Source organism: Manis javanica, chromosome 3, assembly GCF_040802235.1.
Source record: "Manis javanica isolate MJ-LG chromosome 3, MJ_LKY, whole genome shotgun sequence".
Taxonomy (NCBI): Eukaryota; Metazoa; Chordata; class Mammalia; order Pholidota; family Manidae; genus Manis; species Manis javanica.
In genome coordinates this window covers 188073291-188091988 of record NC_133158.1, presented here as the reverse complement: position 1 = coordinate 188091988, position 18698 = coordinate 188073291, and the positions used below count along the sequence as shown (strand labels likewise).

The 18698-nt window shown below is 37.7% G+C and overlaps 1 long non-coding RNA gene across 1 annotated transcript; it reads left to right on the top strand.

Annotated features, from left to right (window-relative positions):
* Positions 1–1053: 1053 nt before the first annotated feature.
* LOC140848238 (uncharacterized) lies at positions 1054–14431 on the top strand. The gene is made up of 3 exons (XR_012128805.1): positions 1054–1380; positions 10836–10903; positions 12565–14431. It is a non-coding gene; the product is annotated as an uncharacterized lncRNA (long non-coding RNA).
* Positions 14432–18698: the final 4267 nt, after the last annotated feature.

Sequence of the window (18698 nt, the reverse complement as noted above, 5' to 3'; positions counted from 1 at the left end):
GAGGAGAAGGCAATAACAATTGGGTAAGTGACTGTGCACCCAACACAGATGGACTTTCATAGGCAAAGAACCATTTATACATAAGTATGTTAGTATTTGGCACTTACTAACAGAACTGAAGGGAGCAGTAGAGAGCAGAACGATAATACTATGAGATTTTAACACTCATTTCATCAATGCTTAGAACATCAAGAGAGAAAATAAATGAGGAAACTGTGGCGTTTTATGACACAGCAGACCAGACAGATCACAGAACATTGCAGCCCAAAGCAGCATTATACACATTCTTTCCAGGTACACTTGGAATGCTCTCCATAGGAGATCACATATTAGGACAGAAAAAATGTCCCCATGAATTTAAGAAGACTGAAAGTGTATCAAGCACCTTTTCCCATCAAAATGGTATGAAACTAGGAATTAAGGACATGAAGAAAACCAGAGAAAACAGACAGATGGAAGCTACACAACGTGCTTGTCAATAATCAGTGATTCAATGCAGAAACCGAAGAGGAAAAGAGACAATGCTTGGAAGCAAATAAAACAGAAAGCCAATGGATCAAAGTATGTGCAATGGACCTACAGTGGTTCTAAGAGGGACGTACATAGCAGTGGAAGCCTCCCTTAAGAAAGAAGGACAATCCCAAACGAACAACCTCCTGTCACAGGGAAAGGAACTAGAAAAAGAGGTACAGACCGGTATAGGTTCCCATTTTTGTGTCACCATAGCACAGGGAGGAAGAGCAGAGTCTGTCCAGTCAGACTGTCTCAGCTTGTTTCCATCATCTCTCTGAATTTGGGCAAAGTCACCTGTGAGGATGTCCCTTTCTCCGTCTGTGTCATGGTGGGGATACTAAATAAGCTAGCTCAGCGTTTGTGGGGAGTGCAAAGTGCTTGTAAAGGACCTTGCGCATAGGGTTTAACCAATCTCTGGATGAATGTTTCTACAGGCCTACCTGTGTTACATATGTAACTCAGGAGAATACACTAAAACGTATTTCACATATTAAACCAAGAAAGAATAACGAATCCATTTGTTTCACATGCTGTAGGGAAAGGGAGTTGCCATGGCCAGGCTGCACGCCTGACCGCGACCTTCTTGCCCAGGGCTCAAACGCAGTGCTGTCTCCTGAGAGCCTGCATTGTGACCTCGGCCCCGTTTACTGCGCATGCGCAGCTCGGGGAATGCTTGACAGAGGGTCCCGACCGTCTGAGTGGCTGAGAAGGGACCTATAGTGAGAGCTCTATGCCGCTTGGGGATCTCAGAGGCGTTGCGTGCAGCGGCAGGGGATGTAATCTCAGCACTCGATCGACCTGCTGCCACGAAAGTAAAGCTGGGTAGGAAAAGCAGAGCCTCGCCGTTTTCCACTCTCACCGAACCCGGTAGGAAATACGCAGGGAATCCTGCGCTACAGCGTCTTCTCAAGTTCATAGTAGGTGTTAAGGTAGCAGAGATGTAAAATTTGAATTGTCCTGACGTTTTGGATTCTCATGCCGATTGAAAACACCCCCACTGCCATGTCCTCCGAAAGGACTAGCAAGAGAGGTAAGCGCTTGGATCTAAGTCCGGGTCACGGACACAGTGGAATGCATTCTGGGAAGGTGTTATTTATCCACTTTTAATGAAGGATATGTCTAACTGAGAAAAGTCAGACTGAGTGATATTTTTTTCCATATCAAGTACTGGATTTCATACCATTTAAAACGGTTGACATACATTTTAATATGGAATATATTCTGGAATTTTCATAGAGCAGACATTTTGTAGATTTTAAACGTCTGTTTTGTTCCCATTTCACTTCCTCACCAGGAATAACTCATTATATATATATATATATATTCATATATGTAAGGAAAGAGCAAAGCTGAAGAATAAGCTTATGGTCTCTGGATTTCACGTTCGTTTTCACAGACGTGCTTCCTGATAATGAGCCGTGCTCTAAACACATCAGGTGTAGTCTGGAATTCCCAGAAAACATAACTGTCTGAACTGTCTAGTTATTCTTGTTATTTTTGATACCCTTACGGGCACATGAGGTATGTTTAAAATATCTGGACGATCCTACCCAGTCAGGCTTACATGTGGAAAAGATAAATTCAACTGTAAACTGAGGTCTAGAGCAGATACCGGACAAGCGGAGAGAAGCAGGTTCTTGCGGGAGTAAGAGGTATGGAATTTGATGGCTTGTCTGATTTGCAAGGAGGAAGGAGATATTGTTCAGGTCCAATTTCTTTTGTCAAAATAGGTTATCTGCACATGAAAAAGTGGAAATACCACAATATACAAGGATGCTATGGCCATGGGAGAACACATGGGATCTTTTGTTCCCTGTAATCGTTCAAGGTAGTACTCTGTGAGTATGCATGAGAATAATGTCCTTATTTCAGCCATTCACAGGGCCTCACTTTCATACTTTTGAAAGTTATATGAGTAATTGCTTTCAATGTAAATGGACTAGAATTGGGGAGGCTGAAGGGATTAAGAGGCGAGACCCACCATTATGTTGCCTCTGGTAGTCTCATTTTAGACCTAAAGTCACACAGAAACTGAAAGGGAAGGGATGTTAAAAGATATTTTATGCAAGTTAAAGAGAGCAAAGAGCAGGATGAACAAATCTTGTGCGAAACAAATTGGACATGGAACAATGTAATGAGAACATCAAGGACATTACATCAATATGAAGGAATCAGTCCGAGGAGAAGGCAATAACAATTGGGTAAGTGACTGTGCACCCAACACAGATGGACTTTCATAGGCAAAGAACCATTTATACATAAGTATGTTAGTATTTGGCACTTACTAACAGAACTAAAGGGAGCAGTAGAGAGCAGAACAATAATACTATGAGATTTTAACACTCATTTCATCAATGGTTAGATCATCCAGAGAGAAAATAAATGAGGAAACTGTGGCGTTTTATGACACAGCAGACCAGACAGATCACAGAACATTGCAGCCCAAAGCAGCATTATACACATTCTTTCCAGGTACACTTGGAATGTTCTCCAGAGGAGATCACATATTAGGACAGAAAAATGTCCCCATCAATTTAAGAAGACTGAAAGTGTATCAAGCACCTTTTCCCATCAAAATGGTATGAAACTAGGAATTAAGGACACGAAGAAAACCAGAGAAAACACACAGATGGAAGCTACACAACGTGCTTGTCAATAATCAGTGATTCAATGCAGAAACCGAAGAGGAAAAGAGACAATGCATGGAAGCAAATAAAACAGAAACCCAATGGATCAAAGTATGTGCAATGGACCTAGAGTGGTTCTAAGAGGGACGTACACAGCAGTGGAAGCCTCCCTTAAGAAAGAAGGACAATCCCAAACGAACAACATCCTGTCACAGGGAAAGGAACTAGAAAAAGAGGTACAGACCGGTATAGGTTCCCATTTTTGTGTCACCATAGCACAGGGAGGAAGAGCAGAGTCTGTCCAGTCAGACTGTCTCACCTTATTTCCATCATCTCTCTGAATTTGGGCAAAGTCACCTGTGAGGATGTCCCTTTCGCCGTCTGTGTCATGGTGGGGATACTAAATAAGCTAGCTCAGAGATTGTGGGGAGTGCAAAGTGCTTGTAAAAGACCTTGCGCATAGGGTTCAACCAATCTCTGGATGAATGTTTCCTCAGGCATACCTGTGTTACATATGTAACTCAGGAGAATACACTAAAACGTATTTCACATATTAAACCAAGAAAGAATAACGAATCCATTTGTTTCACATGCTGTAGGAAAAAGAGTTCCCATGGCCAGGGTGCACACCTGAACGCGACCTTCTTGCCCAGGGCTCAAACGCAGTGCTGTCTCCTGACAGCCTGCATTGTGACCTCATCCCCGTTTACTGCGCATGCGCAGCTCGGGGAATGCTTGACAGAGGGTCCCGACCGTCTGAGTTGCTGAGTAGGGACGTATACCGAGTGCTCTATGCCGCTTGGGGATCTCAGAGCCGTTGCGTGCAGCGGCAGCGGATGTAATCTCAGCATTCGATCGACCTGCTGCCACGAAAGTAAAGCTGGGTAGGAAAAACAGAGCCACGCTGTTTCCCACTCTCACCAACCCGGTACGAAATACGCAGTGACTCCTGCGCTGCAACGTCATCTAAAGTTCATAGTAGGTGTTAAGGTAGCAGAGTTGTAAAATTTTAATTGTCCTGACGTTTTGGCTTCTCATGCGATTAAAAACACCCCCACTGCCATGTCCTATGAAAGGACTAGCAAGAGAGGTAAGCGCTTGGATCTAATGCCGGGTCATGGACACAGTGGAATGCATTCTGGGAAGGGGTTACTTATTCACTTTTAATGAAGGATATGTCTAACTGAGAAAAGTCAGACTGAGTGATATTTTTTTCCATATCAAGTACTGGATTTCATACCATTTAAAACGGTTGACATACATTTTCATATGGAATATATTCTGGAATTTTCATTCAGCAGACGTTTTGTACATTTTAAACGTCAGTTTTGTTCTCATTTCACTTCCTCACCAGGAATAACTCATTATTATTATATAGATATATATATAGATATATATATATTCATATATGTAAGTAAAGAGCAAAGCTGTATAAGAAGCTTATGGTCTCTGGATTTCACGTTCATTTTCACAGACGTGCTTCCTGAAAATGAGCCGTGCTCTAAACACATCAGGTGTGGTCTGGAATACCCAGAAAACATAACTGTCTGAACTGTCTAGTTATTCTTGTTATTTTTGATACCATTACGGGCACATGAGGTATGTTTTAAAGTATCTGGACGATCCTACCCAGTTTGGCTTACATGTGGAAAAGATAAATTCATCTGTAACCTGAGGTCTAGAGCAGATACCGGACAAGCGGAGAGAAGCAGGTTCTTGCGGGAGTAAGAGGTATGGAATTTGATGGCTTGTCTGATTTGCAAGGAGGAAGTAGATATTGTTCAGGTCCAATTTTTTCTGTCAAAATAGGTGATCTACACATGAAAAGGTGGACATACTACAATATAGAAGGATGCTATGACCATGAGAGAACACATGGGATCTTTTGTTCCCTGTAATCCTTCAAGGTAGTTCTCTGTGAGTATGCATGAGAATAATTTCATTATTTCAGTCATTCACAGGGCCTCACTTTTGTACTTTTGAAAGTTATATGAGTAATTGCTTTCAATTTAAATGGTCTAGAACTGGGGTGGCTGAAGGGATAAAGAAGCGAGACCCACCATTATGTTGTCTATGGTAGTCTCATTTTAGACCTAAAATCACACATAAACTGAAAGGGAAGGGATGTTAAAAGATATTTTATGCAAGTTAAAGAGAGCAAAGAGCAAGATGAACAAATCCTGTGTGAAACTAATTGGACATTGAACCATGTAATGAGAACATCAAGGACATTACTTCAATAGGAAGGAATGAGTTCGAGGAGAAGGAAATAACAATTGGGTAAGTGACTGTGCACCCAACACAGATGGACTTTCATAGGTAAAGATCCATTTATACATAAGTATGCTAGTATTTGGCACTTACTAACAGAACTAAAAGGAGCAGTAGAAAGCAGAACAATAATACTATGAGATTTTAACACTCATTTCATCAATGGTTAGATCACCCAGAGAGAAAATAAATGAGGAAACTCTGGCGTTTTATGACACAGCAGACCAGACAGATCACAGAATATTGCAGCCTAAAGCAGCATTATACACATTTTTTCCAGGTAGACTTGGAATGTTCTCCAGAGGAGATCACATATTAGGACAGAAAAATATCCCCATCAATTTAAGAAGACTGAAAGTGTATCAAGCACCTTTTCCCATCAAAATGGTATGAAACTAGGAATTAAGGACATGAAGAAAACCAGAGAATACACACAGATGGAAGCTACACAACGTGCTTGTCAATAATCAGTGATTCAATGAAGAATCCGAAGATGAAAACAAACAATGCATGGAAGCAAATAAAACAGAAACCCAATGGATCAAAGTATGTGCAATGGACCTAGAGTGGTTCTAAGAGGGACGTACATAGCAGAGGAGGCCTCCCTTAAGAAAGAAGGACAATCCCAAACGAACAATATCCTCTCACAAGGAAAGGAACTAGAAAAAGAGGTATAGACCGGTATAGGTTCCCATTTTTGTGTCACCATAGCACAGGGAGGAAGAGCAGAGTCTGTCCAGTCAGACTGTCTCAGCTTGTTTCCATCATCTCTCTGAATTTGGGCAAAGTCACCTGTGAGGATGTCCCTTTCTCCGTCTGTGTCATGGTGGGGATACTAAATAAGCTAGCTCAGAGATTGTGGGGAGTGCAATGTGCTTGTCAAAGTACCTTGTGCATAGGGTTCAACCAATCTCTGGATGAATGTTTCTACAGGCCTACCAGTGTTATATATGTAACTCAGGAGAATACACTAAAACATATTTCATATATTAAAGCAAGAAAGAGTAACGAATCCATTTGTTTCACATGCTGTAGGGAATAGGAGTTTTCATGGCCAGGCTGCACGCCTGACCGCGACCTTCTTGCCCAGGGCTGAAACGCAGTGCTGTCCCCTGACAGCGTGTGTTGTGACCTCAGCCCCGTTTACTGTGCATGTGCAGCTCGGGGAATGCTTGACAGAGTGTCCCGACCGTCTCATTTGCTGAGTAGGGACCTCCACCGAGTGCTCTATGCCGCTTGGTGATCTCAGAGCCGTTGCGTGTAGCGGCAGCGGTGTAATCTCAGCACTCGATCGACCTGCTGCTACGAAAATAAAGCTGGGTAGGAAAAGCGGAGCCTCGCTGTTTTCCACTCTCACCAAACCCGGTAGGAAATACGCAGGGACTCCTGTGCTACAATGTCTTCTCAAGTTCATTGTAGGTGTTTAGGTAGCAAAGTTGTAAAATTTGAATTTTCCTTTTGTTTTGACTTCTTATGCCGATTAAAAACACCCTCACTGTCATGTCCTCTGAAAGTACTAGTTAGAGTTGTAAGCATTTGGATCTATGTCCTGGTCACGGACACAGTGGAATTAATTCTGGGAAGGAGTTATCCACGTTTAGTGAAGGATATGTCTAATTGAGAAAAGTGAGACTGAGTGATCTATTTTCCTTATCAAATACTGGATCTCATACCATTTCAAAATGTTAACCTACATTTTTGGTATGGAATATATTCTGTATTTTTCATAGAGTAGACATTTTGTAGATTTTAAACATCAATTTTTGTTCCCATCTCTTTTCCTCACCAGGAATAACTCATTATATATATGTATTCATTGTGGAAAACTCGGGATTTTTTACTTAATAATTCAATGTAAAAATACTTTGTGTGTTTTTATGAGGGGTAATTGCATTAATTATCCAGTGACATTATGTCACTTTTATCCTTTTCAAATTACACTTCACATAACTCTTTTATTTAGTTTTTTTAAACTTTGAGCAATTATGTGCTACTTAATAGGTTTTCGTACATATATGAAACTCAAAATAAATTGAAGATATTTAGCATAATTTTAAAACAATATGGCAAAGTTAAAATATTTTTTAATTGTTTTTTAATGAGTTACAAGGGTTTACTATTTTTATTCTTTCAAACAAAAATACCCTTTTCTCCTTATAAGCCACAGGTAGAGTTTTAGATATTCCATTTACAGATTTTCATTAGTGAACAATTTCCACAGTAGTGCATGGCAATCATGAAATCGCAGTGCTTTACCAAAATAAGTCTTTCTGTTGCTCAACAGTTTGTGATCTAGATCCGCATCTGCTGCTGTTACCCCTGGGTCAGCTGGGGTATCTACTTCATGCATCCCTCATTCCCCTGGCACCAGCAGGTTGATTTGGCATGTTGTCCTGGTGAAGATGGCAGAGATGCAGAAAAGAGTACCCAAGACAGACAAGCACATATCTCAGTCCCATTTGTTTTATGTTTGCTGATGTCTCATTGACTGAAAGAAGTCCCATGGCCAAGCCCAAAGTCAAGGGCTAAGGATATATTATCCACTCTCCTCCCCAACTAAGGAGGCCATGGCAAGGAAGTTGGGTGCAAAGAGGTGTGAAGTATTGTGGTCAATAAATCAATCTATCACATGTAGTTATTGCTATAAAATTAGAAAAAAACTATGAAAGACATAATTTGTAGCAGAAATTGGCATAGTTAGATTGTTTTAGATACCCTGACTGGGCACTTTCATTTGTATGTTAAGCAATGAGATAAGTGATGAGATACTTGGAGCCCTGATGTTTTTAACCTAGAAGGTAATATTAAATTGTAAATAGTTTTGTCACCCAAAATTTAATGGATTTTATTCTGGAAAGCATTTGTTTATGTTCTGTGAGACATTATGACGTTATTTAAAACAATGGCTAGTAGAATACCATCAGTTATATTCTCTATTGAGTAATTATTTTTCTTTATAGTCCAGTATTTTTAGCATATTCTAGCCTCGAAATTATGAATTTTTTTTCTACTCTGAAGTGACAACCTTTAGGCTAATCAAGAGAATGTGTGTATATGTATATATAGATGTATTTATACATTACTCCCTAGCACTAACAGGCTGGTAAAGGACTGTTTGCCTTCTCATTCCCCAATCTGCATGCACACCTTTTCTTTTAATGGCCAGCGAACTAGCAGGAAAAAGCAGAATTTCATATCACTGTCGATATTTTATTTTTTATTGTGCAGCCTCAAAATACTTATGCTCAGGGACACAGTATAATTACATTCATATTTTTCGCAATTCCTTCAATGTTGAATAAAGATTAGGAAGCAATGCCAACTGTTCTCTGTGATTAATGGAGTATGGTCATCGGCATTAAGAAACAACCTTTCTAATGTGAGTAGCTATGCTCTTTATTGTTGCATTCATAACTGCTACTCTGTCAGCACATGTTTTTTCTTTCTGTGTTGTACATTTTGATGCACAAAGAAAGCATTAAGTAAAGTGAAGAATATATTTTCTACTGTTATGAGTTCCCAGCAACAGAAAGAAAAGCTAGCAATTTTTCTTATAAATTCCTATTGTGTATGTGAAGAGATAGTCCAAGCTCTGCTCATTGGTGGCTTTACCCAATTCTAAAGTGGAATTCCTGTGTGGAATGCACAGGGAAGTGTACTTGCTTTTTCATATTATATACTCTTGCCAACGTGTACCATTAGACACTGACATTCAATGAAGAAATTTGCTAATAACTTGCTTTTTTCTTTCTTTAGTCTTTGCCATTAATTTTGTGGCTGCTTTTGTAGTATCTCAGTAATCTGCATGATTAATGCTTGTCTTTGTCTCAGGTGTTTGACTTTGAATGTTGCTTTCATAATTTGGGTGATCTTTCTGTGGTTAGCTAAAAAATAACCAGCTTTGTAATGGAAAGTGTTTTTTGCACTAGTCTTGGGTGGAAAGACACATCTTTTTCCCATTGCTTGTAAGGCATTATCACATAGATTCACTTGCCCTGGGCCACTTAGAATTCCCTTTGCATATTTCCTCTGAAATGCTGTTTACTACTTACATATATCTCATAATTCTATATTAAAGATGTATTTGGTCATTTTATACCTCCTGTGCTTCAGTGAAGTGCTTTTAAAGGCACTGATTTATTTTTCCAAAGTATATATTTCACCCAATAGTAACAGAAAATTCATATTTGAAAATACATTTCATAACATGCAAATAATATGACAATATATTAATCAAGGCACAATTATGGTGACTCAGTTTTGGCTGAGAAAGATAAACTGACCACTGTGTTCTTGGTAAGAAATGTACAATGAAAGCATATTTGAAGAACATATTAAGATATGTAATGGTTCTTTACTTTAAATTTGTTAAATGAATGTCAGTAAAATTCGTCAATAAAATATCATTAAAACTTTTTCTTTAAGCCAACAAATAGTCTGTGTAACACAGACTTAGTAAAATTCTACTGACCACCATTCATCTATGGTACACACTTTCAGAAACACTGCTTACTAATTAATTGATATTTTATTTATTTATTTTTACTAAGGTATCATTGATATACAATCTTATGAAAGCTTCACAAGAAAAACAATGTGATTACTACATTCACCCTTATTATTGAGCCAAACTCCATACCCCATTGCAGTCACTGTCCATCAGTATAGTAAGATGTCACAGAGTTCCTATTTGTCTTCTCTGAGCTACACTGTCTTCCCCGTGACCCCCCCATACAGCATGTGCACCAATTATGTTACCCCCCCTTAATCCCCTTCTCCCTCCCTCTTTTCCTGCCCTCCCTCACCCCTCCCCATTGGTAACCACTAGTCCCTTCTTGGAGACTGTGAGTCTGCTGCTATTTTGTTCCTTCAGTTTTGCTTCATTGTTATACTCCACAAATGAGGGAAATCATTTGGTATTTGTCTTTCTCTGAGCATAATATCCTCTAGCTCTATCATGTTGTTTCAAATGGTAGGATTTGTTTGTTTCTTATGGCTGAATAGTATTCCATTGTGGACATGTACCACATCTTTATCCAATCATCTACTGATAGACACGTTGTTTCCATATCTTGGCTATTGTAAATAGTGCTGCAATAAACAGGGTGGCAGATGTCTTTTTGAAACTGAGAACTTACACTCCTAGAAGGGGAATTCCCAAGTCAAATGGTAATATGGATTATGAGTGAAGTGTTGGATTTTTTTTCCTGTAAAACACTTTTCTGTGTATGCACGTGTGTGTGTAAAGTGGAAGTAAGGCAAATGTAGGAAATGCTACAGTTTTCATTTATTAATTCAATTTAATGTTTTGACTTATATATCACTTTATGGTAGGCATATTCTAAGTGCTTTAAAAATATCAACTAATTTAATTTGCATAATACCATTATCAAATATATACTTCTATTATTCCTGTTTTTGCAGATAAGGATCAGAGTTATGGAGAGTTCAAAACACTTGCTGTTAAGTAGACGAATTGGGATTCAACCCAGGTAGTCTGGCTACAGATAGTCTATTATGAACACATTTCTTTGTTAAAATACTTTTGTTTCTTCAGTCTTTGAGTTTCCAATGTCTTGATGCCATTTTGAAATGAATTTCTAATTCAATAGGTGAGCAGAAGCAATGAAAGCACATTTAAGCACAAGTAGCCTGTATTGATATTTGACTCCTTTGGAGTTGAACAGTATAACAGTTTATGTTTTATAAAATGGGATAAGAGACTTTCTTTGGTGCATTCAAGTGTTGATTTAAATTTTCTGATAGTGAAATTTTAAAAGAAATTCACTTTAAATATGTGAATGCATGTTTCTTATAGTTAATAAATAAAGTATGTATCCACAGTGTAAAAGACTACTTTGTAAATGAGAGTTTGTAGCAGCTGGTATACTTTCTTTTAAATGCAAAGGACACAACTAGAAAAGTTACAAGCCATCCTTTAACAATTTACAGTTTTAATATGTATCCTTAGCTACATTTAAATAATTTAATTTAATTTATAATTTACTTTTTTAATTGAAATATCACTGATATACAATCATATTGGTTTCAAGTATACAACACAGTGGTTTACCAGTTACACATATTATAAAATCCTCACCCCAACTAGTGCAGTTACTATCTGTCAGCATAAAAGGATATTACAGAACCAATGATATATTCTCCAGGCTGTACTACTTACCCCATAACCAACTTATATTATGATTGAGAACTTTTATGCTCCTTTTTCTCCTTTCACCCTCCCCACTCACCCACCCTAATTCTTCTCCCATAGTCCTCAGCTACATTTAAATTTTATTTTTGGAATAATTTCACTTAATGAACTGAAATGCTAACTTTCCTTATCCAATAGTACTCTCCTTGTCTATGTTTTAGCACACACATCAATGAGATTTGACAGGATTATCTTAAGCAGCTATGCTAGCTGTTAATTTTAATATGGTTAATGTTGCAAGTGAACACAAATAATTGTTTCAAATTATGTGTTTATTGTTCACACTGTACATTTGATACAGCATGGTTAAATACCAATAACATGGGAAACTAAAGATATGAGAACTTGTTGGGTGTGTGTGTGTATACTTGTGAACTCATTCTCACTATTTCAGTGTCATTTCCTATGTGTGTAGGAAAACTAAATGATACATTAAGATTCTGTTTACATTTCTTTTGGAAGCTTCATACGTTTTGGCTTCATATATGTTATTTTGGCTAAAGTCATAGGCAATCCAGGGGAAAGAAAGTATCTTCAGTAATGTATATATTTGTATTTGAGATCAGGAACTCAAACTTCGCCATAAAGTTTACACTTCAAAACATATATTCTATCTTACACTGATATTTCATATTATAAAGAATAAGTAGGTTAGGAATGATTGAGAATTTTATTTAACTTCCAAGGTGACAAGACCCTCTTACTCGTCACTGGTTATCCTCAAGGCATAGAAGAATGCTGGGTACACAGTAGATATTCCAAAACTGAATGAATGAATGAATAATAACTGCAAGGATGTAGGCTAAAGGGCTTTTCAAATTAAAAGTTATGCTTTATAATCACCAAAATTCTCCTTAGAGTTTGCTTATTTTAAACAAAAATTGTTAAACTTCTGGGTTTATCCAGTCACCCTGAAGAATATTTTTTTTTCTTCTCTAGGAAATGTAGCTCTTATGGCTGAAGAGTGCATCAAACTCAAGGGGCTAAGTAGCTTTCCTGATGCCTTAATTCCCTTCACAGAGTTAGGTTTTGCTAAATTAGCTATTAGGCAAGTGCGAAGAGAAGCGTTATCAGAAAGATGGAATTCTACAGTCAAAGGCAGTAAAAGAATAAATGGAAATAGAAATATGTAAGCTGTAGTTTCTCAGGGGGGTTGAAACTTGCCTACCAGATTGTTATAGGGAACTCAGAACACTAAAGGCTCTCATCAGAAAAGGATACTTTGTTTTAGGACACTAAAAAATGAGAGCAAATAAGCTCTAAGGAAGAATTTAACAAAAATCTTCATCAGACACATTCGCTGCTTAAAACTGAGAAAATAAGCTTCACATACAGGTCTTCATTACTGAAAAATACCTATGGAATATTCGATCTGTTGGAGACAGTTGATGGAATCTGGTTATCTACTTAAGGAGTAATTGTCTTTTAGGTTTATCAAACTTGTTTATTTGGTCAAGGTGGAAAGAGCCTATAGTAAATGCTTAAAATGTAATTAAAGCTGCACCTGAATAAATAGGAAAGATAAAAGAATGGACATCAGTTAATTCAGAAGGTAAGTTGGAGAGGTGACTTGATGTCAATCTTCAAGCATATAGGGAAATAGCAGGCAGAGCAATTTTTATTTTACTTTCCAGCATATATAATAGGAGGTGGATTTGGTCAAACTTTCATCAAATATTTATTGAGTGCTTATTGTTTAAATAAGGTCTCCCTAAGTGTACAGTATCAAGTACAATTTAAAAAACTTGATTTTCTGCCATGTATAACTATATGGATATGTATAGTTCCTCCACGATTTATTTTTGGGGAGAGAGTAACAGTCATTCTAGTTTGTATTTTGACAGGAACCAGAAAACCCCCTGATCTTTAGACATATGGCAACCCAGAGCAAAGTCTTTTTTGCATCTAAATGTGGTTAGGTCTCTAAGTTCTGATTATGATGTATGAGCACAAGTAGAATGTGACACCTATAGACATGCCCTTAAAGGGAGGAAGCTTGTCCCAAACTTCCTTTGGGCTGAATTGTGGAGCTGGACAAAGCATCAAAAAGTGGAAGCAGCAAGATGAGGGTAGAGAGGTTTCTTCACTATCTTAGATTGTGCATTTGTGTGAAATAGAAAAAAATATGTTCCTCATTTCAGAAGTTTGCTTCCATCTATGTAAAATTGTTAGCAAAAATCTACAATGTCTGTGATTTGAATAACCCTCTTTAGTACTGTGCAGTGAGGTACCTATATAACCATACTTGGGAAACCCATCTGATAATTACAGAGTAACCATAGTAGGTGCTGGACTGCCAACACATTTTACAAGCTTTTTTTTCTTCTTCAAATGTTTAGTTTTCTGTCACTCAAGGCCAGACCTAATTTTAATTAAAACACCTCTCTCCAGAGTGTAAGCTCCCTTGAAGCAGAGAAAGTGTCTGTCTTTATCTATATTTTTCATTGCCTAGAGCAGGGTATACCATAGATGAAGATAAAATATTTGTTGGACGACTTACTGAAAAAGGGAAAGAAAGAAAAACAGAGAGAGGAAAAAGAAGGAAAGAAGGAATAATTTTTCTTTGCTTAGAATTTTTGGCTTTGAAATTTTATCATATGTAAAACTATTGTAATTAGAATTGTATGGAAAATACAGCTGTAATTGTATAATTAATAGCATATTTTGTGATTAAGAAAATTATTTTAGAGTGATTTTTTTCATGCATAAGCTAATTGTGTGGTTCAAATAATTTAAAAAATTATTTTGTAAGTCACAGTGTGGCTACCTATGTATATTAAGAAGTCAACCATAAGAAATATAAATTGTGAGCATTTTAGAAGTTGAACTGAATTGAATTCAAATTAAATAAACTGAATTAAAGTTCTTTCTGCCAATCATTTACTAAATGTCTCTTGTAAGTGTAACACTGTGCTAGAGACTGTGTAAAGCAGTGAGTCTCCATGTGATTACCAAGCACATTGATCTTTCTATATGTTCTGAACTAGTGGAGAAACATATGAAGAGTTAAATAGAGAACCAAATGCTTGTTTCATTGCTGTTAAAGCTGGATTGGAGAATTCAGCCTTATGAGTCACCTACCCTGGGGCCATGGGAATCGAGAACAGTATGCACACAGGCTATGGGCACCACTCACCCAAAATCATCAGAAAACTTCTCCATAAGCTCCTTGCTTTCCCTGTGTTGGGATATAGGTTTCTCCACTGTTTCTTTTCATTTGCTGATAATGTCCTCCCTTGTTTCACCAACACAGTTTGGGACTTATTTTTGAATATATTTATCATTTTCCTGCAATTTTGAAATAAACATGAGGTAAATGTATGGGTTAGTTTTTCTTTACATTACTTTGTATATCAGGTCTCCAGGATTTGTGCATTTTTTTAAACCCCACACTTATTTTAATTCACTAGCATAAAGGAAATATTCATTTGTTTCTGTAGTCTTGTATATTTTGGAATGTATTTTGTTTTTGTTCTTTCTCAAAGAATGTTTCTGACTGTGAAGTTTATGCTACCTGGAGATAATAGGATTATATGGTCAAAGAAAGGTGCTTGAAAGAAATGTTTGATATGTATGAGATTGCATTTATCCAAGTGCTCAGGTAATAAAGTAGCATCCTGGTGTGTGAAGTTAAAAGTTGACATAGCTATTTTGAGATTCGTGCAGAGGCTTTCATTTAATCCCTTAGTTAGACTGACACAAACATGGCTTAAATGTTGATGTGAATCTTCCCTGTGGTGTCATCTCAGATTAGTAAACTGGAAACTGGAAGTGTGTCCTATAGGACTGAGAACTCTAGATCATAGGACAGAGCATATCCCTCTCTTCTCTTCATGTGGATTTGTCCCATTGTGGCATCCTTCCCAAACTGTGTATTAGTAAAATGGCCACTTAAAAAAAAAGTGAATGTTTTTTCCAAAGGTTATTCTTCTACATGGAAATGTTTCCAGTATAAGAGAATCTGGTGTATTAACAGATTATATCTAGCTCTCAATCATGATTCGGCACATTTTTCTAGTTTTTATTTTATTTTATTATTATTTTTATTATACAAGTGGTCAGAGGCCCTCAAGACCACTGTGGGTTCAGTGATTCACTAGAAGGACCCACTGGACTCAGCATATAGCAATTTTCATAGTGAGGTTTATTACAGCAAAATGCTGCAAAATCAGCAAAGAGAAAAGATGTTGGGGGCAAAGTCTAGAGAAACCCAGGAACAAGGGTCCAAGGTTCCTCTCCAGAAAAGTCACACAGAATGTGCTTAATTCCTAGAGATGAGTGGTGATGATGCATGTGAAATATTGTCTTCCAGGGAAACCCCTTAGAGACTCAGTCCCAATATTTTTACTGTGAGCTGGTCGCATAGGTACCCTCTGAATAGAATGTGCCCAAACTGCAGACTGCCTGAAGAAAAGCAGATACTCAGTTTAGACCATATTGTTTGTATGAACAGTTGAGCCACAGTGTACCACTCTTATCTATGAGAGAATGGTGGGAACATTCTAGAAAGCCAAGTTCCCAGATGCCAGCTAACAGCTGACCTTGCAAGTAGACTCTTCTATGCATACACAGTTATATAAGCTCAGGCTTGCAAATTGAGTCTTTACTGCATACAAGGTCTCTTCTTTCCTACTGAGTGGGTTATTAATATTGCATCTGTTTTAGTAATCCTTCAAACAAGTAAACTACAAGAAATTAGTCCACTGGAAATTCCACAAGTAAATCTTCAAAAAATTTAACAGACAATGATGTTGGATGTATGTAATTATATACATTGTCTATAGGTTATATATAGTCTTGCTACAGTTTTCTCCACTCAACTTTTTCATGTTTCTTAAGAAAATTCTTTGTTTCACATATTCTATAGTCTGTTATTTTATTGAATTTCGATTTATTAGTTACTTTAATTACTGATTCATTTTTTGATGGTTAAATTTTATTTTGAGATACTATAGATTCAGATGTAGTTGTAAAAAATAATAGATCTCATGTACCCTTCACTGTGTTATCTATTACCACACCTATCTTCCTCCTCACCTACCTGTGCTTCCTAACCCTGCTCCCTAATACCTGATAAGCACTGGTCTCTTTTCTAATTTAATAATTTTGTCATCTCAGGTATGTTATTTAAGTGGAATCAAACCATGAATAGCCTTTGAAATTTTTTTTCCACTCTGATAATCCTTGAGATCTATCTAAGTTGCATGTATCAATAGCCCATTCCTTGTTATTGTTAAACAGTATTCCATGGCATGGATGTACCATCATTTGTTTAACTATTCACCCACTGACATTGGATGGCTTCCAGTTTATTTTATTTTATTTTTTTATTATTATATTTTTTAACTTAAAAAAAATTAATTTTGGTATCATTAATCTACAATTACATGAAGGACATTATGTTTACTAGGCTCCCCCCTTCACCAAGTCCCCCCAACATCCCCATTCACAGTCACTGTCCAGCAACATAGTAAGATGCAGTAAAATCACTACTTGTCTTCTCTGTGTTGCACAGCCCTCCCCGTGGCCCCCCAACATGATACATGCTAATTGTAACACCCCTTTCTTTTCTTCCCACCTTTATCCCTCCCTTCCTGCCTGTCCTCCCCAGTCCCTTTTCCTTTGGTAACTATTAGTCCATTCTTGGGTTCTGTGCTTCTGCTGCTGTTTTGTTCCTTCAGTTTTTTTTGTTCTTATACTCCACATATGAGTGAGATCATTTGGTACTTGTCTTTCTCCACCTGACTTATTTCACTGAGCTTAATACCCTCTAGCTCCATCCATGTTGTTACAAATGGTAGGAATTGTTTTTTTCTTATGGCTGAGTAATATTCCATTGTGTATATGTACCACATCTTCTTTATCCATTACTGATGGACATTTAGGTTGCTTCCATATCTTGGCTATTGTAAATAGTGCAGTGATAAACATAGGGGTGCATCTGTCTTTTTCAAACTGGAGTGCTGCATTTTTGGGGTAAATTCCTAGAAGTGGAATTCCTGAGTCAAAAGGTACTTCTATTTTGAGCATTTTGAGGAACCTCCATACTGCTTTCCACATTTGTTGTTGTTTGTCTTTTGGATGGTAGCCATCCTCACTGGTGTGAGGTGATACCTCTTTGTGGTTTTAATTTGCATTTCCCTGATGATCATGTTAACACTTTTTAAATCGTTTTCTTTAAATACCAAAAAAAAAATTGTTTTAAAAGAATGAGTTCCAGCAGAAATAGGCAAGGAAGGAACTGTTAATCCATTTAGTATATGAGAAAATGGGAACTCAGAGGATAAAATCAGCTTGCCTTCTAGACTTACAGAAAGTTTGTAGTGGTGGAGTTGTGCCAATCCAGGTCCTCCAGTTCAGCTCTTGTTAACATAATGATTTATACTCACTCTGGTTTTGAAGTGACTGACCTGACATGGATTCCTCAATTAAAATAACTTCTTTTCTCTGGGATTCACTTTTACCTCCAAGTCTGTTCTTGGATTTCTGAAAATTCCGAGTAAGCATTGGCTCTGTCAGAACAGTAGAGACATGAATGGCCCCATAGGACATCTCAAACACTTGTGATCTGGCTCTTCCCAGACTCGCTCCTGGCAGGCTCCTGGCCTCTGCCTGCCAGCACAGGTTGCCAGTAGCAAGTTACAACTATTTTATTATTTTTTTAAAATTTAATTTGGCATCATTAATCCACAATTACATGAAGGACATTATGTTTACTAGGCTCCCCCCTTCACCAAGTCTCCCCCCACATCCCCATTCACAATCACTGTCCACCAACATAATAAGATGCTGTAAAATCACTACTTGTCTTCTCTGTTTTGCACAGCCCTCCCTGTGCCTTCCCCACACTATACATGCTAATCGTAATACCTTCTTTGTTTTATTCCCGCCCTTATCCCTCCCTTCCCACCTGTCCTCCCCACTCCCTTTCCCTTTGGTAACTATTAGTCCATACTTGGGTTCTGTGCTTCTACTGCTGTTTTGTTCCTTCAGTTTTCCTTTGCTCTTATACTCCACATATGAGTGAAATCATTTGGTACTTGTCTTTCTCCGCCTGGCTTATTTCACTGAGC